We start from the raw sequence: 13,346 nt of genomic DNA on the forward strand, positions 1-13,346 counted from the left end.
GCCTGTATGATGAGTCAAGCTTTCAGCTTGAGGCACCCCACTGCACCCTCAAAACCAAGTTGTGCCTAACAAACAACAATCAGCCAGCCTACTCTCCCTAATGAAAGGTTCTTTCCGGGGCCTGAAAGCTTGGGGGATAACTCCTCCCTCCTCAGGCTCAGTCACAAGGTACAAGACCACTTGCACCAGCAGGGTGGGTCAGCAAGACAGCAGAAGCCAGAAAAGGGCAGGCTGGAAGACAAGTGCCCCCTGAAGATCAAGAGAGAGGCCATCTAGGTCCCACGTAGCACTTACATCAGACTGGGACACTTCCCATTTACAGAAGACTATAAAACCCCCACCTCGCCCTCACTTGGGGCTGACACCATTTTAGGCCTCAGCCAGTCTGCAGCCAGGCACTCATGGAAACAGCATGTTGCTCCACACCACCTCGAATTGTTTGCTGGCACTCTCAGGGTGGAACCAATAATAGAGCCTTGCACCTAATATCCCAGGTAGTAATCCAAGAGTAATATCTGCCTGACACCCCTCCTCCTCCACCCTCCATATTCAAGCGATCACCAATGATATAGGCCAGCCAGGCAAGGTAGCTCACGCCTGTAAGCCCAGTACTTTAGGCGGCTGAGGCATGTGGATCACCTGAGGTCAGGAGTTCGAGACTGGCCTGGCCAACATTGGAAAACCCTGTCTCTACTAGAAATTCAAAAATTAGCCAGGCGTGGTGGCAGGTGCATGTAATCCCAGCTACTTGGGAGGCTGAGGCAGGAGAATCGCTTGAACCTGGGAGGCACAGGATGCAGTGATTCGAGATCACACCGTTTCCCTCTAGCCTGGGCAACAGAGCAAGACTCTGTCTCAAAAAAAAGAAAACAAAAGAATTAGTATAGTTTTGTCACCAGCGAAGGGGTTTTGTCCCAGACCCCAACAACAGGATTTTGGATCTCATGCAAAATGGAATTTATGGTGAGTCGCAGAGTCTAGTGACATTAAGAGAGTTTATTAGCCACTACTAAGTGACAGAGCAGGGAGTCCTCAGAAAGCAAGAGGAGGAATGCACCTGTTTCAAAGAAAAAAATTTTTTTGAGATGGAGTTTTACTCTAGTCACAATGACATGATCTCAGCTCCCTACAACCTCTGCTTCTTGGGTTTAAGCACTCTCCTGCCTCAACCTCCCAAGTAGCTGGGATTGCAGGTGTGCACCACCACGCCCGGCTAATTTTTTTGTATTTCTATTCCATTTCAATTTTTTTTTATTTAATTTATTTTATTCCATCCCCATAGAGACTGCCAAAAATTGCCAATGCCAACTATATTTCCAGTCATTATGGCAGGGTATTGGGAAAAGTTTTCAATTAGCAATAATCGCGCCTTGGATAAACCTCATTGGCTGCAATACTGCCACTGTGCAAAGCTATATTTTTGTATTTTTGGTAGAGACTGGGTTTCACCATGTTGGCCATGCTGCTGTCCAACTCCTGGCCTCAAGTGATCTGCCCTCCTCGGCCTCCCAGTGTTCTGGGATTAAGTAATCACACCTGTGATCCCAGCACATTAATGTACAAATAGGATTAATGTTTGTTTGTATAGGTTATCAAGAACAGTGTTGTCTCTTATAAAAAATTGTGATCAGTTTGTGTCAAGCTATTAGTATTGTTACTTTTCTATGTCACTATTGATTTTAACAATAATTTGTGGGTGTACTATTATCTTTAAAGTAAAACTTATTTTTAAATTAAGAATGCTTTTTGCTTAAAGTACTGGTATATATTTATAAGTTTTGGGTCTTTATTTAGTTATTAACTTGTTCCTGCAACCATAAATATTTTATAACCAAAAGTGATCAATCCCTAAATATATAATCCAACAAATTTAATGTGTGTGTGTGTGTGTGTGTGTGTGTGTGTGTGTGTGTGTGTGAGAGAGAGAGAGGAGAGAGAGAGAGAGAGAGAGAGAGAGAGAGAGAGACCAGGTCTGACTCTGTCTCCCATGCTTGAGTGCAGTGGTGCAATCATGGCTGGCTCACTGCGGCCTCAAACTCCTGGGCTCAAGCGATCCTCCCACCTCAGCCTCCTGGGTAGCTGGGACCACAGGCATGCGCCACCACACCAGCTAATTTTTATATTTTTTGTAGACATGGGGGTCTCGCTGTTTTCCAAGGCTGGTCTTGAACTCCTAATCCCAAGTGATCCTCCCACCTTGGCCTTCCAGAGTGCTGGGATGACACTCATGAGCTTTGCACCCTGCCCAGATTTAGCTTTTTCTAAAGCTTTTATTTAAAATAAAGTCACTGTGGTTAAGATGCCTCTGACAGTTTTGCATTTTAAGTGTGAAGACTACGTTGAGTGAATTTTTCCACAAATTGTAAAATGTGCATCTGTGTTTATTTTATTCTTATGGTTTCCAATTAATTGTCCCTTCTTCCTTTTTAGAAACACACGGGCTAGTGGGCTCCGTGTCAGTTTGCATTTCCAGAACCATGGCGCTGAACACTCTGCACTCTGACTTCAAGTGGTGCAGCGGGATGGCCACCAGAGGGCGCGCGTCCTCTGCCAGCACTGAGAGCGCGAGGGCCCTGCAGTGCCCCCGGCCACCAGCAGAGGGCGCGCGGAGCAAGGCGGCAAAACTGCCTAACATCCAAGCTCCTCTAACAATCAGAAGCCCGACTTTACATAGGCTTACAACTCCAGATGTGACACGTGAAAGAGTCTTGGGGTTACAGTTTTAGACATTATATGTGAAAGGGTCTTGTTGCATGGAGTAGGTGTTGGGTGGGAATTTGAACTCGTTTAAGTTAAAATGACACCTTCCAAGAGTCTTCGTCCATGAAGTAGGTGTGGGGTGGGGGATTGAACTCGTTTAAGTTAAAACAATGCTTTCCGGAAAGATTCCCCCACACCAAGCGGGCAATCTATAGGAGGGCGGTTAAGGTGGCGCCCGGTCGGCCAGCCTTTACTTCTACTGAAATGCAGTGTGGACGTCAAGGGGGAGGTGAGCTTAGATGCTTGGGTCTCCTTCCTCACCAGGTCACCTCCTCCCTGCACACGGCCACTCTCCCACCTGGGCTACTTACCAGTCTCACTCACAATCGCTCTGAGCAACTGTTGAAAGAGGACAGCTGTGGAGCCTCTCCCTTGTCCAAGTCACTCTGCTGAGAGACCTGATAACTCGTCTCACTGAACCCTGGACCGTCCTGGAAAGAATACCTCTGCCCCTGTATTTCAGACAAAGACTATGAGGCAGTCAGGCACGGTGGCTCACACCTGTAATCCCAGCACTCTGGGAGACCAAGGCAGGTGGATCATGAGGTCAGGAGTTCAAGACCAGCCTGGCCAAGATGGAGAAACCCCGTCTCTACTAAAAACACAAAAATTAGCCGGGCATGGTGGTGGGCACCTACAATCCCAGCTATTCAGGAGACTGAGGCAGGAAGTTGCTTGAATCCGGTGTCAGGTCTCCATATGCAAGCCTGGAGCCTGAAAGTCTGAAGTCCTGCTTGCCTTCGATCATCTCCCACCCCCACCCCTGCGTTAGCCATTGTCCCTGAGTGTCCAGCGGAGCTTCCCCGGACAAGCCCCTCAACCAATCCTGCCATCTCGACTGTTCTTATGATAATGTGAATACCCCTCACCCATCCTGTCATCTTAACTGCTCTTCTGCCTCACCCCGCTGCCACTGTAACTGAACTTGTGGTCATGTACACTCCTTGCCCCTAACCACCACTGTAACTGATCTTACTCTGTAACTTTCCACTGCCGGCCCCAAACCTGTAAAACCAACTCCTATCCCACTGCCTTTTGCTAACGCCGTTTTTGGCCTTAGCCGACCTGCACCCAGGTGAATAAATAGCCATGTTGCTCACACAAAGCCTGTCTGGGAGGAGGGGTGGGGTCTCTTCATTCAAAGCGCGAATTTTCAACATTTTGGTACCAAAACCCGGGATGGGGGAACTCGTTCAGGAGACCAAATCCCCATCGCTGTTCTTGTGCTCCCTCCATGAAGAGATCAACCTACCAACCCGGGTCCTCAGACCAGCCCACAGACGCACCACTGGCTGTTTTGGTACGCAGTCTCTCTTTTTTGCTTTCCCATTCTTTTATCTTTTCCTTTCCACTTCCTCCCCCTTTCAGTTTCATAGTTTTTTCACCGCAAAGACAAGGAAAATCAGGTAAACCAGGTTCTTCCGAGAGGTTCAGGAACAGAAAAACCTTATGTAGGTCACGGATCCGGGGACCCAGTTTCCCCAGGGGCTTGACAATCGTGGAGACGTTCACCATAGTCACTCGCCCACCAGGCTTAGGGCCGATATTGGTGGCAGATCAACCTACAGGACGCTCTGTTTGACCGCTCACCAATGACGAGGTTCAACCCAGGCTCACCAAGGGATGCCTGTTGAGCTGCTGGGTTGCATGCCTATTCTCCTTGTCTCTGCTGCCTTTCCAGAACCACGGGCAATCGTCCATCCTCTATCCCTCCCTCCTCTCCACTGGCCTGTGTTCTAAAGAACCTCAAACCTCTCCAACTGTCCCCTAACTTAAAACCCAAATGTCTCTTTAAACACTGCGTTCTCTTTACTGGGCCACTGAATGGTTGCAATACAAGTTAAACAATGGCTCCAATTGGCCAAAAATTGGCACCTTTTCACCTCTATTTCATGAAATTAAGACAATTTTTGTCACAACATGGGCAAGTGGTCTGAAATTCCCTACGTCCAGGCATTTTTTTTACACACCAATCCCTCCCTAATCTCCACTCCTCTTTGCTTCCATCTGCCCCTCCTTCCTCTGCGGGTAAGCCAGAATCCTCCCTGTCCATCAACCTTCCGACCTTTCTCCTTCCCGCCTGTGAACTAGGCCCTCATCCAGGACTTAACCCCACCCCAGAGCCTTCCCCCATTCCTCTGCCCACAACCCGCCTCCTCATGCCCCTCCTGTCACCTCCCACTTCATACGCGGCCCAGCTTACAGTTAGTCCTGCGGCTAACTCCTCCTCCTCTGCCCAACAATCCCCCTTCCAGAGGTGGCTGGAGCCAAAGGCACAGTTAGGGTGACATTCCTTCCCTTTATCCAACGTTTTCCAAATCGGCCACAGGTTAGGCTCCTTTTCATTAGATCCTCCAATACTTAACCCAGTCCAATAATCTCACCTGGAGTGACTTAAATGTCACCCTTACTTCAACTCTCACCCCTAAAAAATGCTTAATATGCATTTTATCACCCAGTAAACCACAACATTACCAAAAGGTACAAAAATTAAAATCTGGCCCTCAAACCACACGACGGGCATTAGGCAACCTTACCTTCAAGGTGTTCAATAACAGGGAGAAATCTGCCCGGTGGTAGCACATCTCAAAACTACAGATGATAGCCTCTTCCGTAAGACAAACTCCAGCCACACCACTGGCTCTCAGAGACTTCAGAGCACCCAGACTGCAGCGCATCCAACCGACCCCCGGACCTTGCTGCATGTGTCAGAAACCTGGCCACTGGGCCCAGGAACGCCCGCAGCCCGGGACTTCTCCTGAGCCCTGCCCCGTCTGTGCCGGGCCCCCACAGAAAGTCGACTGTCTGACTCAGGTCACTGCTCCCAGAGTTCCTGAAGCTCCAACCCTCGGCTTGGCGGCTAAAGACTGATGCTGCCCGAGCATCTCAGAAGCTCCCTGGACCATCACAGACGCCAAACTTCGGGTAATTCTTAAGTGGAGGGTAAGTCCATCCCCTTCTTAATCAGCACGGAGGCACCCACCCCACGCTGCCTTCTTTTCAAGGACCTGTCTCCTTGGCCGCCATGCTGTTGTGGGAATTGACGGCCAGGCCTCCAGGCCTCTCACAACTCCCCACGTCTGGTGTCAATCAGGACAGCACTCCCTTCCACGTTCTTTCCTAATCATCCCCACCTATCCAGTTCCCCTGTTAGGCCGGGATATCCTAGGGAAATTGTCTGCCTCCTTGACTGTTCCTGGGCTACAGCCATGCCTCATGGCTGCCCTCCTCCCCAAACCCGTACCTCCCTCAACAGCTCCCCTTATGTCCCCCAACCTTAAGCCTAGGGTGTAAAACACCACCTTCCCATGGTTGCTACAAGTCACTCACCCCTCCTTATCCCCTTAGAACCTAACCACCCTTACCCTGACCAGCCCCGTACCCCATCCCACAGCAGCCTTTAAAAGTAAAGCTTGTTATCACCTGTCTATTGAAACATGGCCTTTTAATTCACCCTCCTGCTTCTTCGGCATCTGTACTCAAAGGGGCATCACGTATCCCCTTCCGAAGCCCAAATTTCTTCCCATCTGTCATAATCCTTCACCAGCATACACGTGCTCTCCCTGCCAACCACATCCAGTTAATTTCCCAAACCCCAACCCCCTCCACCAAACAACAGCTTCTCTCCTTCCTGGGTGTGGTTGCTACTTCACCTCAGGATATCAGGTTTTGCTATTCTAACTGAGCCATTGTATAAACTCACTAAAGGAAACTTATCCAACCCTATTAATCCCAAATCCTTTCCTCACTCCTCCTTTTGCTCCTTAAGAACAACTCTAAAAACTGCTCCCTCCTTAGCTCTCCCCAACCTGTCTCAGCACTCTTTCATTCCATACTGCTAAAGTCCAGGGCTGTGCGGTCAGGATTCTCACATAGGAGCCAGGACCATGGCCTGCAGCCTTTTTATCCAAACAACTTAACCTCACAGCCCTGGGCAGGCCCTCCTGACAATGCGCAGCAGCAGCTGCTGCCCTGATGCTCTTAGAATCCCTCAAACTCACAGGCTACACCCCACTTACCCAATAGCTCTCACTGCCTCCAAAGCTTTCTCTTTACACCGCACACATGTTCAGCCCCTTGACTTTTCCAGCTTTAAGCAGTTGCCCCACTGCTTAAAACACACCTCAAAACGTCTGTTTCTATTATTTCCTAACTGTGCCCAAATTCACGGCACTCATTTACTTTTACATGCCCTGCTTTTCTTTAAGTTGCTGGTTTACACATTTCCTCCAGGCAATTACAGCTGACATCTCACTTTTCATCCGGCTCCGGTTCTCTGCTCAAACACAATCCTGTTAATGAAAATGAGCGGTTGCTTATAGATGCCGCACACTTCCTCACACACCATGAAAACAAAAGCTCTCCCTCCACACAGTTACCCCACCAAGCCCCGTAACGGCCGCAGCCCTTGCTGGTTCCCTTGGCTTTCGAGTCCAAAGCTCCAGAAAAAATGTTGTTTTTATGTAAAGCAGCCTGGCCTCGTATATAATGCCATCAATAAATGAAGAGACAGAGCCCAAAAGCGCACGAATCAGGCAAATGGTTATTCTGGACCTGGTTGGACGGGTTGGATGTTGTCTAACTGGAGTCACGGTTCCTTCCAATCCTTACTCCTTTAATACCCATCTTTCTTCTTCTCCTGTTCGGACCCTGTATCTTCCGCTTAGTCTCCCAATTCATACAAAACCGCATCCAGGTGATCACAAATCAGCAGATGTTGCTCTGGACGACCCACAGTTCTGCATAGTGCCTCTAAGTCCCCCAGCAGCTTCAGCAGGTGTAAGGCAGAATGTATTGTCCAGACCCTCCTTATTTGCACTCCTGTCCTGTTCCTATTTCTACCCTGTCTCCCCCTCTCAAAAGAAAATATTTTTAGGTGCCCCCGCAGTCCCCTGTCAGGCACGAAGTAACCTTAAGAAACTTCGCCCTCACCCCCAGAAACCTGTGCTCACCCCCTCTTCTCTAATTCTTTCTCTCTATATATAAAAAGACAGGTATGTCAGGTCTCCATATGCAAGCCTGGAGCCTGAAAGTCTGAAGTCCCACCTGCCTGGGCTGATCGTCTCCCACCCCCCTGCCTGCATTTACCATTGTCCCTGAGCGCCCAGTGGAGCTTCCCCAGACAAGCCCCTCAACCAACCCTGCCATCTCAACTGTTCTTATGATAATGTAAATACCCCTCACCCATCCTGTCATCTTAACTGCTCCTTCTGCCTCACCCCTAGCCGCCACTGTAACTGAACTTATGGTACACTCCTTGCCCCTACCCCACCACTGTAACTGATCTTACTCTGTGACTTTCCACTGCCCGCCCCAAACCTGTAAAACCAACTCCTATCCCACTGCCCTTTGCTAACGCCCTTTTCGGCCTTAGCTGACCTGCACCCAGGTGAATAAATAGCCATGTTGCTCACACAAAGCCTGTCTGGGGTGGTCTCTTCATTCAAAGTGCGAATTTTCAACATCCGGGAGACGGAAGTTGCAGTGAGCCAAGATCGCTCCACTGCATTCCAGCCTGGGCAACAGAGCAAAATTCCATCTCAAAAAAATAAAAGACAAAGATTATGAGGCTATTGGAGGCTGTGACCAAGCACATGACCCAAGCTTTGTCGGCAGTAGCTGAATTGGAACTAGGTTCTCATGTTCACAGGGTGCTATGATGGCCTCCTGATTACAAGAGCCAAAGTGAGACTGGCACTTCCATTAACATGTACATATGTTCATCTGCAATCTATGTATGAGCATTTTCATGCATCAAATTTTGCCAGGAGTCTCTCATATTATCTTTTATTATAGTCACAAAATTCTGTGCTCTTCAGTATAAATACTTGCCTTTTTATAGTTGAACGCTGGGGATGCAAGCGATTTTCCACACAGCCAGCACCTACATTTTCCAAATGTGGTTTTCACCGTGCATTGGGATTTACTCGGGGTGGCTGGCAAAATAGGAGGGAAATATTAGGGAAAGTTAGAAATTTATAGTCTCAAACCTTTTGGAAGGCTGAAAGGTTTTAATGGAATGGGCTAAAGGCAGCCAGTTCATTATGTTAAAATTTTAAGTCATAGAGTGAAAGATGGGACAATCAAGTTTCCCCAGTGGTCTGTTTACCCACATCCCTTTGTCTCTATTCTAACTGTTCACTCATGTAACCCCTGTGCTGAACAGCCCTCTCAGCAGGAGGTTGAAGGGGAATTACACGTGAAGGGCGTTTTCTCTGGGCCCAAAACCAAAAGCTTTTATCATTCAAAACCACTCTTTCAACTATGTTAATTATCCACAAGTGTGTTAACTTAAAGCCTCTGTTATTAAATCTATACCAAATAAATGTAAGAAGGTACAGGGAGTCATGGCCGGGTTTGCTAAAACCACCCTCTAAAAGCAGTTAACAAACATCCCCGCCCCATCCAAAATCACTGTACTGGTCGTGAGTGCATTCATTCATCTGTGCCTAAGCTGGGGTCTGCAAAACAAACCTCCACAGGTGGTGTGGCTGTTTTATTGTTTGAATTCGTGCTGCATGACATGAACATGCATCTATCCCAGCTGCACTCCCACCAGAGAGGCAGCCGGGCTAACAATACCGCCAGGAGCAAGTCTCCTTGAAGGAGAATAAAACACCTGGCAGGATGTGACATTCTGAAGTGCGAGAAATTTTCAGGGACTAAAGTTTCTGAAGGTGGCACTTTGTGTCTCAGTCTCCATGGGGTCCAGAATTTGCTGCACAGCAGGAGGTGACAAGGAGCCGCTGGATTCTTGGGTGATGTTAACACTGGATGTGTGCCTGCTCTAAGCTCTGGAAGTCACACCTTTCCTGGGGTTTTTTTGTTTTGTTTTGTTTTGTTTTCTGAGACTGAGTCTTGCCCTGTTGCCCAGGCTGGAGTGCAGTGGTGCTATCTCAGCTCACTGCAACCTCTGCCACCTGGTTTCAAATGATTCTCCTGCCTCAGCCCCCTGAGTAGCTGGGATCACAGGGACTCACCACTGCACCAGCTAATTTTTGTATTTTTAGTAGAGATGGGGTTTCACCATGTTGGCCAGGCTGGTCTCGAACTCCTGACCTCATGACCTGCTCACCTCAGCCTCCCAAAGTGCTGAGATTACAGGTCTGAGCCACCATGCCCAACCTTTTTTTCTTTTTTAGAGATGGAGTCTTGCTCTGTCACCCAGGCTGGAATGCAGTGGCACAATCTCAGCTCAATGCTGCAACCTCTGCCTCCTGAGTTCAAGTGATTCTGCTGCCTCAGCCTCCTGAGTAGCTGGGACGGTGTGTGCCACTACTCCTGGCTAAATTTTGTATTTTTAGTAGAGACAGCATTTCACCATGTTGGCCAGGCTGGTCTTGAACTCCTGACCTCAGGCCCGCCTCAGACTCTCAAAGTGCTGGGATTACAGGCACAAGCCACCATGCCCAGCCCTTCCCTGCATCTCAATGTCCACAAATATTATAAATCACCTGCTTAACTGTCTAGGATTTTCAACTAATTGTCCAATGTCTAGACAAAGGTGCTTTTAAATATTTATAATAGGTCAGGATGTGGACTAGGATATTTTATCAATTGATTGATTGATTACAGTAAGGAAAACACCCAAAGTCCTCCAAAAGCATAGAAGTGCCTTTCCTATTAGATACCTCCACTGCTGTACATATTGCTCAGTTGTGACAAAACGTCCCTAATGTTCCGTTTTGGATTCCCTGAGGTGCAGCCTATGGTGTGGCCCTGGACTGAGGAAGCCCCTGAAGGAGGGAGGTGCACCTGCTGCTGTGGCTGCATTGTCTGTCCACACAGGGGCTTTCCAGCCAGACAGGTGAGTACCTGCAGCGATGCCCTACCGTCCACACCTGTCATCCTTCCTGCCCTGACTCCAGGTGAGGGCAGAGGGCCTCAGAATTACAGGTAAGTCATCCTTTTTTTTTTTTTTGAGATGGAGTTTCGCTCCTGTCACCCAGCAGGGAGTACAATGGTGTGACCTCGGCTCACCGAAACCTCTGCCTCTCAGATTCAAGTGATTCTCCTGCCTCAGCCTCCCGAGTAGCTGGGATCACAGGAATGTACCACGATGCCCGGTTAATTTTTTTTTTTTTTTTTTTTTTTAGAAGAGACGGGATATCTTCACGTTGGTCAGGCTGGTCTCGAACTCCTGATGTCAGGTGCTCTGCCCACCTGGGCCTCCCAAAGTGCTGGGATTACAGGCATGAGCCACCACACCCGGCCTCAGGTAAGTCTTCTTTACTCAGTCATTCAAGCAATTCTCATGCCTCAGCCTCCCATAGCTGGGATTACAGGCATGCGCCACCATGCCTGGCTCATTTTTGTATTTTTAGTAGAGATGGGGTTTCACCACGTTGGTCAGGCTGGTCTTGAACTCCTGACCTCAAGTGATCCACCCATCTCAGCCTCCCAAAGTGTTGGGATTACAGGCATGAGCTACTGCACCCCATCCAGTATCTGGTAGTTTTGCCTCTCAGTAGAAAGTGAACTATGTCAGGAAGGTATAATAGAAGGCATGGTAGAAGAATGACTACTGGGTCGGCCATCAGCAGAATGTGCTGTATACCCCATTTTCCCTCCCATCTCCGTAGGGGCCCTCCGCTTTCTCATTTGTTCAATCTAAGACCAACTCCTTTCCAACAGCATTTAATTTTGTGCAAATCTCACCTGTCTTTCCCAGTTCCAATTCCCGTCCAGCTAATGTTCCTTTCTTCCTCCACGCCTTCACACTCACTAACTCTTTACGGCCCTTCACTTTTCAACTCCTGCCGCCTTGGCTTCCGCATATAAGAACCCATGAGAGTTGCTTTTGCTATGCTTAAAATGACCTCTGTGTTAATCAAAACAATAGATATTTTTTAGTTTCTCATCTTAATTGACCCAACAGCAGCATTCTACACCACTGCTTCTCACTCCTTACTCAAAACTCTCTCGACCCTTGGCTTCTTTGATATCACACACTCTCCCATCTTCTTCCACCACCCCACACTCTGCCTTTCCTGCTGAATCTCTTTTACTAGTTTATACTTATTTTATTTGATTTTGAGATGGAGTCCCACGCTGTTGTTCAGGCTGGAGTGCAATGGCATGATCTCAGCTCACTGCAACCTCCCCATCCCTGAATTCAAGCAATTCTCCTGCCTCAGCCTCCCATAGCTGGGATTACTCAAAATCTCTCTCTCGCTTTTTTTTTTTTTTTTTTTTTGAGACAGGGTCTTGCTCTGTCGCCCAAGCTGGAGTGCAGTGGTGTGGTCATAGCTCATTGCAGCCTCAAATTCCTGGGTTCAAGAGATCCTCCTGCCTTGGCCTCCCAAAGTGCTTGGATTACAGGCATGAGCGACTATACTTGGTCACAAAATCCCTTCTTGAGTCCTTCTTCCTCAACCTCCACATGTAATCAACAAAATATATTGGATCTGTCTCCAAAATATCTACTTCTCCATCTCCCTTATGTTAATACATGAATAATTGACTCTTACCTGTTCTCTTCACATTCAGCCATTCCACTTCAAATCCAATCTATTCAATTACTATGCTACAACTTAAAAACAGAAGTCTTGGCCAGGTGGGTGGCGCACACCTATAATCTTGGCACTTCGTGAGGCTGAGGTGGGCGAATCACAAGGTCAGGAGATCGAGACCAGTCTCGCCCACATAGGGAAACACTGTCTCTACAAAAAATACAAAAATTAGCTGGGCGTGGTGGTGCGTACCTGTAATCCCAGTTACTCGGGAGGCTGAGGCAGGAGACATTGCTTGAACCAGGGAGTCCCAAGTTGCAGTGGGCAGAGATTGCACCACTGCACTCCAGCCCAGCCCATGAAGGGCTTTTCTGAATCCATTAGTCCATGTTTGGTCCCATCCTCATATACTTCTGGAGCACTCTGACTTTACCTTCCGTGACATTTATCCTCACTCACAATAATTTATTCAATGTCTGCCTTCCTGACTAGACTGTACAGTCACAAAGACAGGGCCTGTGATATTGTGCTGGCCTAGAGCCACAACCAGAGCAAAACTATTTTATAAAATGCAAAACTGTTTTTAGATAAGTTGAAATGGCTGCCCCATTCTCCTCACAATAACTACTGTCCTTGGCCTCCGTAAATAGAACTGCTGTTTGTTCTTCAAAACTATGTAAAGCTGCTTACCTTTTCTTATCAGTAACTGCCAGAATTGCTAGCCTTTGCTTACCGGCAATTGCCAGACTAAGCAGCCCAAGCTAGTCCCATCCTGGCTCCTGTGACTTGTAATAAGTAACTAAGGTCTGTGATTTCCACCTTAACCAGATAATGTGTAAACAAATGTTTATCTTGACTTCTGTAAACCATTTAAGTAACAAACGGAATGACAAAAGTCCCCTTGGCCCTTGGAATGTCCGGAGACCCCCACCCTCATCTCTGCCCAGGAGGTAATTTACAGAATCCACTAGCCCTGGGAATGTCTAAAGCCTTTTCATCCCCATCCCTGCCCCTCACCCCCACTCCCAAGGTGGTTTTTCGGGTATAAAAAATCGTGGCACCCTCATTTTGCCACCACAGGTTGGAGAGACGTGAGTCCTCTGTGGTCGCCGGCATAAATAAATGACCCTGCAA

The 13,346-nt window shown here is 48.1% G+C and overlaps 1 long non-coding RNA gene and 1 other non-coding gene across 2 annotated transcripts; both read right to left on the reverse strand.

The window, feature by feature from the left end:
• Nucleotides 1-1,273: 1,273 nt before the first annotated feature.
• LOC116557166 lies at nt 1,274-1,414 on the reverse strand. The gene has a single exon (XR_004271379.1). It is a non-coding gene; the product is annotated as a U4 spliceosomal RNA (small nuclear RNA).
• Nucleotides 1,415-6,153: 4,739 nt separating this feature from the next.
• Nucleotides 6,154-10,251, reverse strand: LOC116556957. The gene is made up of 3 exons (XR_004271282.1): nt 10,241-10,251; nt 8,874-8,877; nt 6,154-6,287 (listed from the first exon to the last, which is right to left on the reverse strand). It is a non-coding gene; the product is annotated as an uncharacterized LOC116556957 (long non-coding RNA).
• Nucleotides 10,252-13,346: the final 3,095 nt, after the last annotated feature.

Source organism: Sapajus apella, unplaced genomic scaffold (assembly GCF_009761245.1).
Source record: "Sapajus apella isolate SASKATOON/1434 unplaced genomic scaffold, GSC_monkey_1.0 scaffold18, whole genome shotgun sequence".
In the NCBI taxonomy this organism is placed as follows: domain Eukaryota; kingdom Metazoa; phylum Chordata; class Mammalia; order Primates; family Cebidae; genus Sapajus; species Sapajus apella.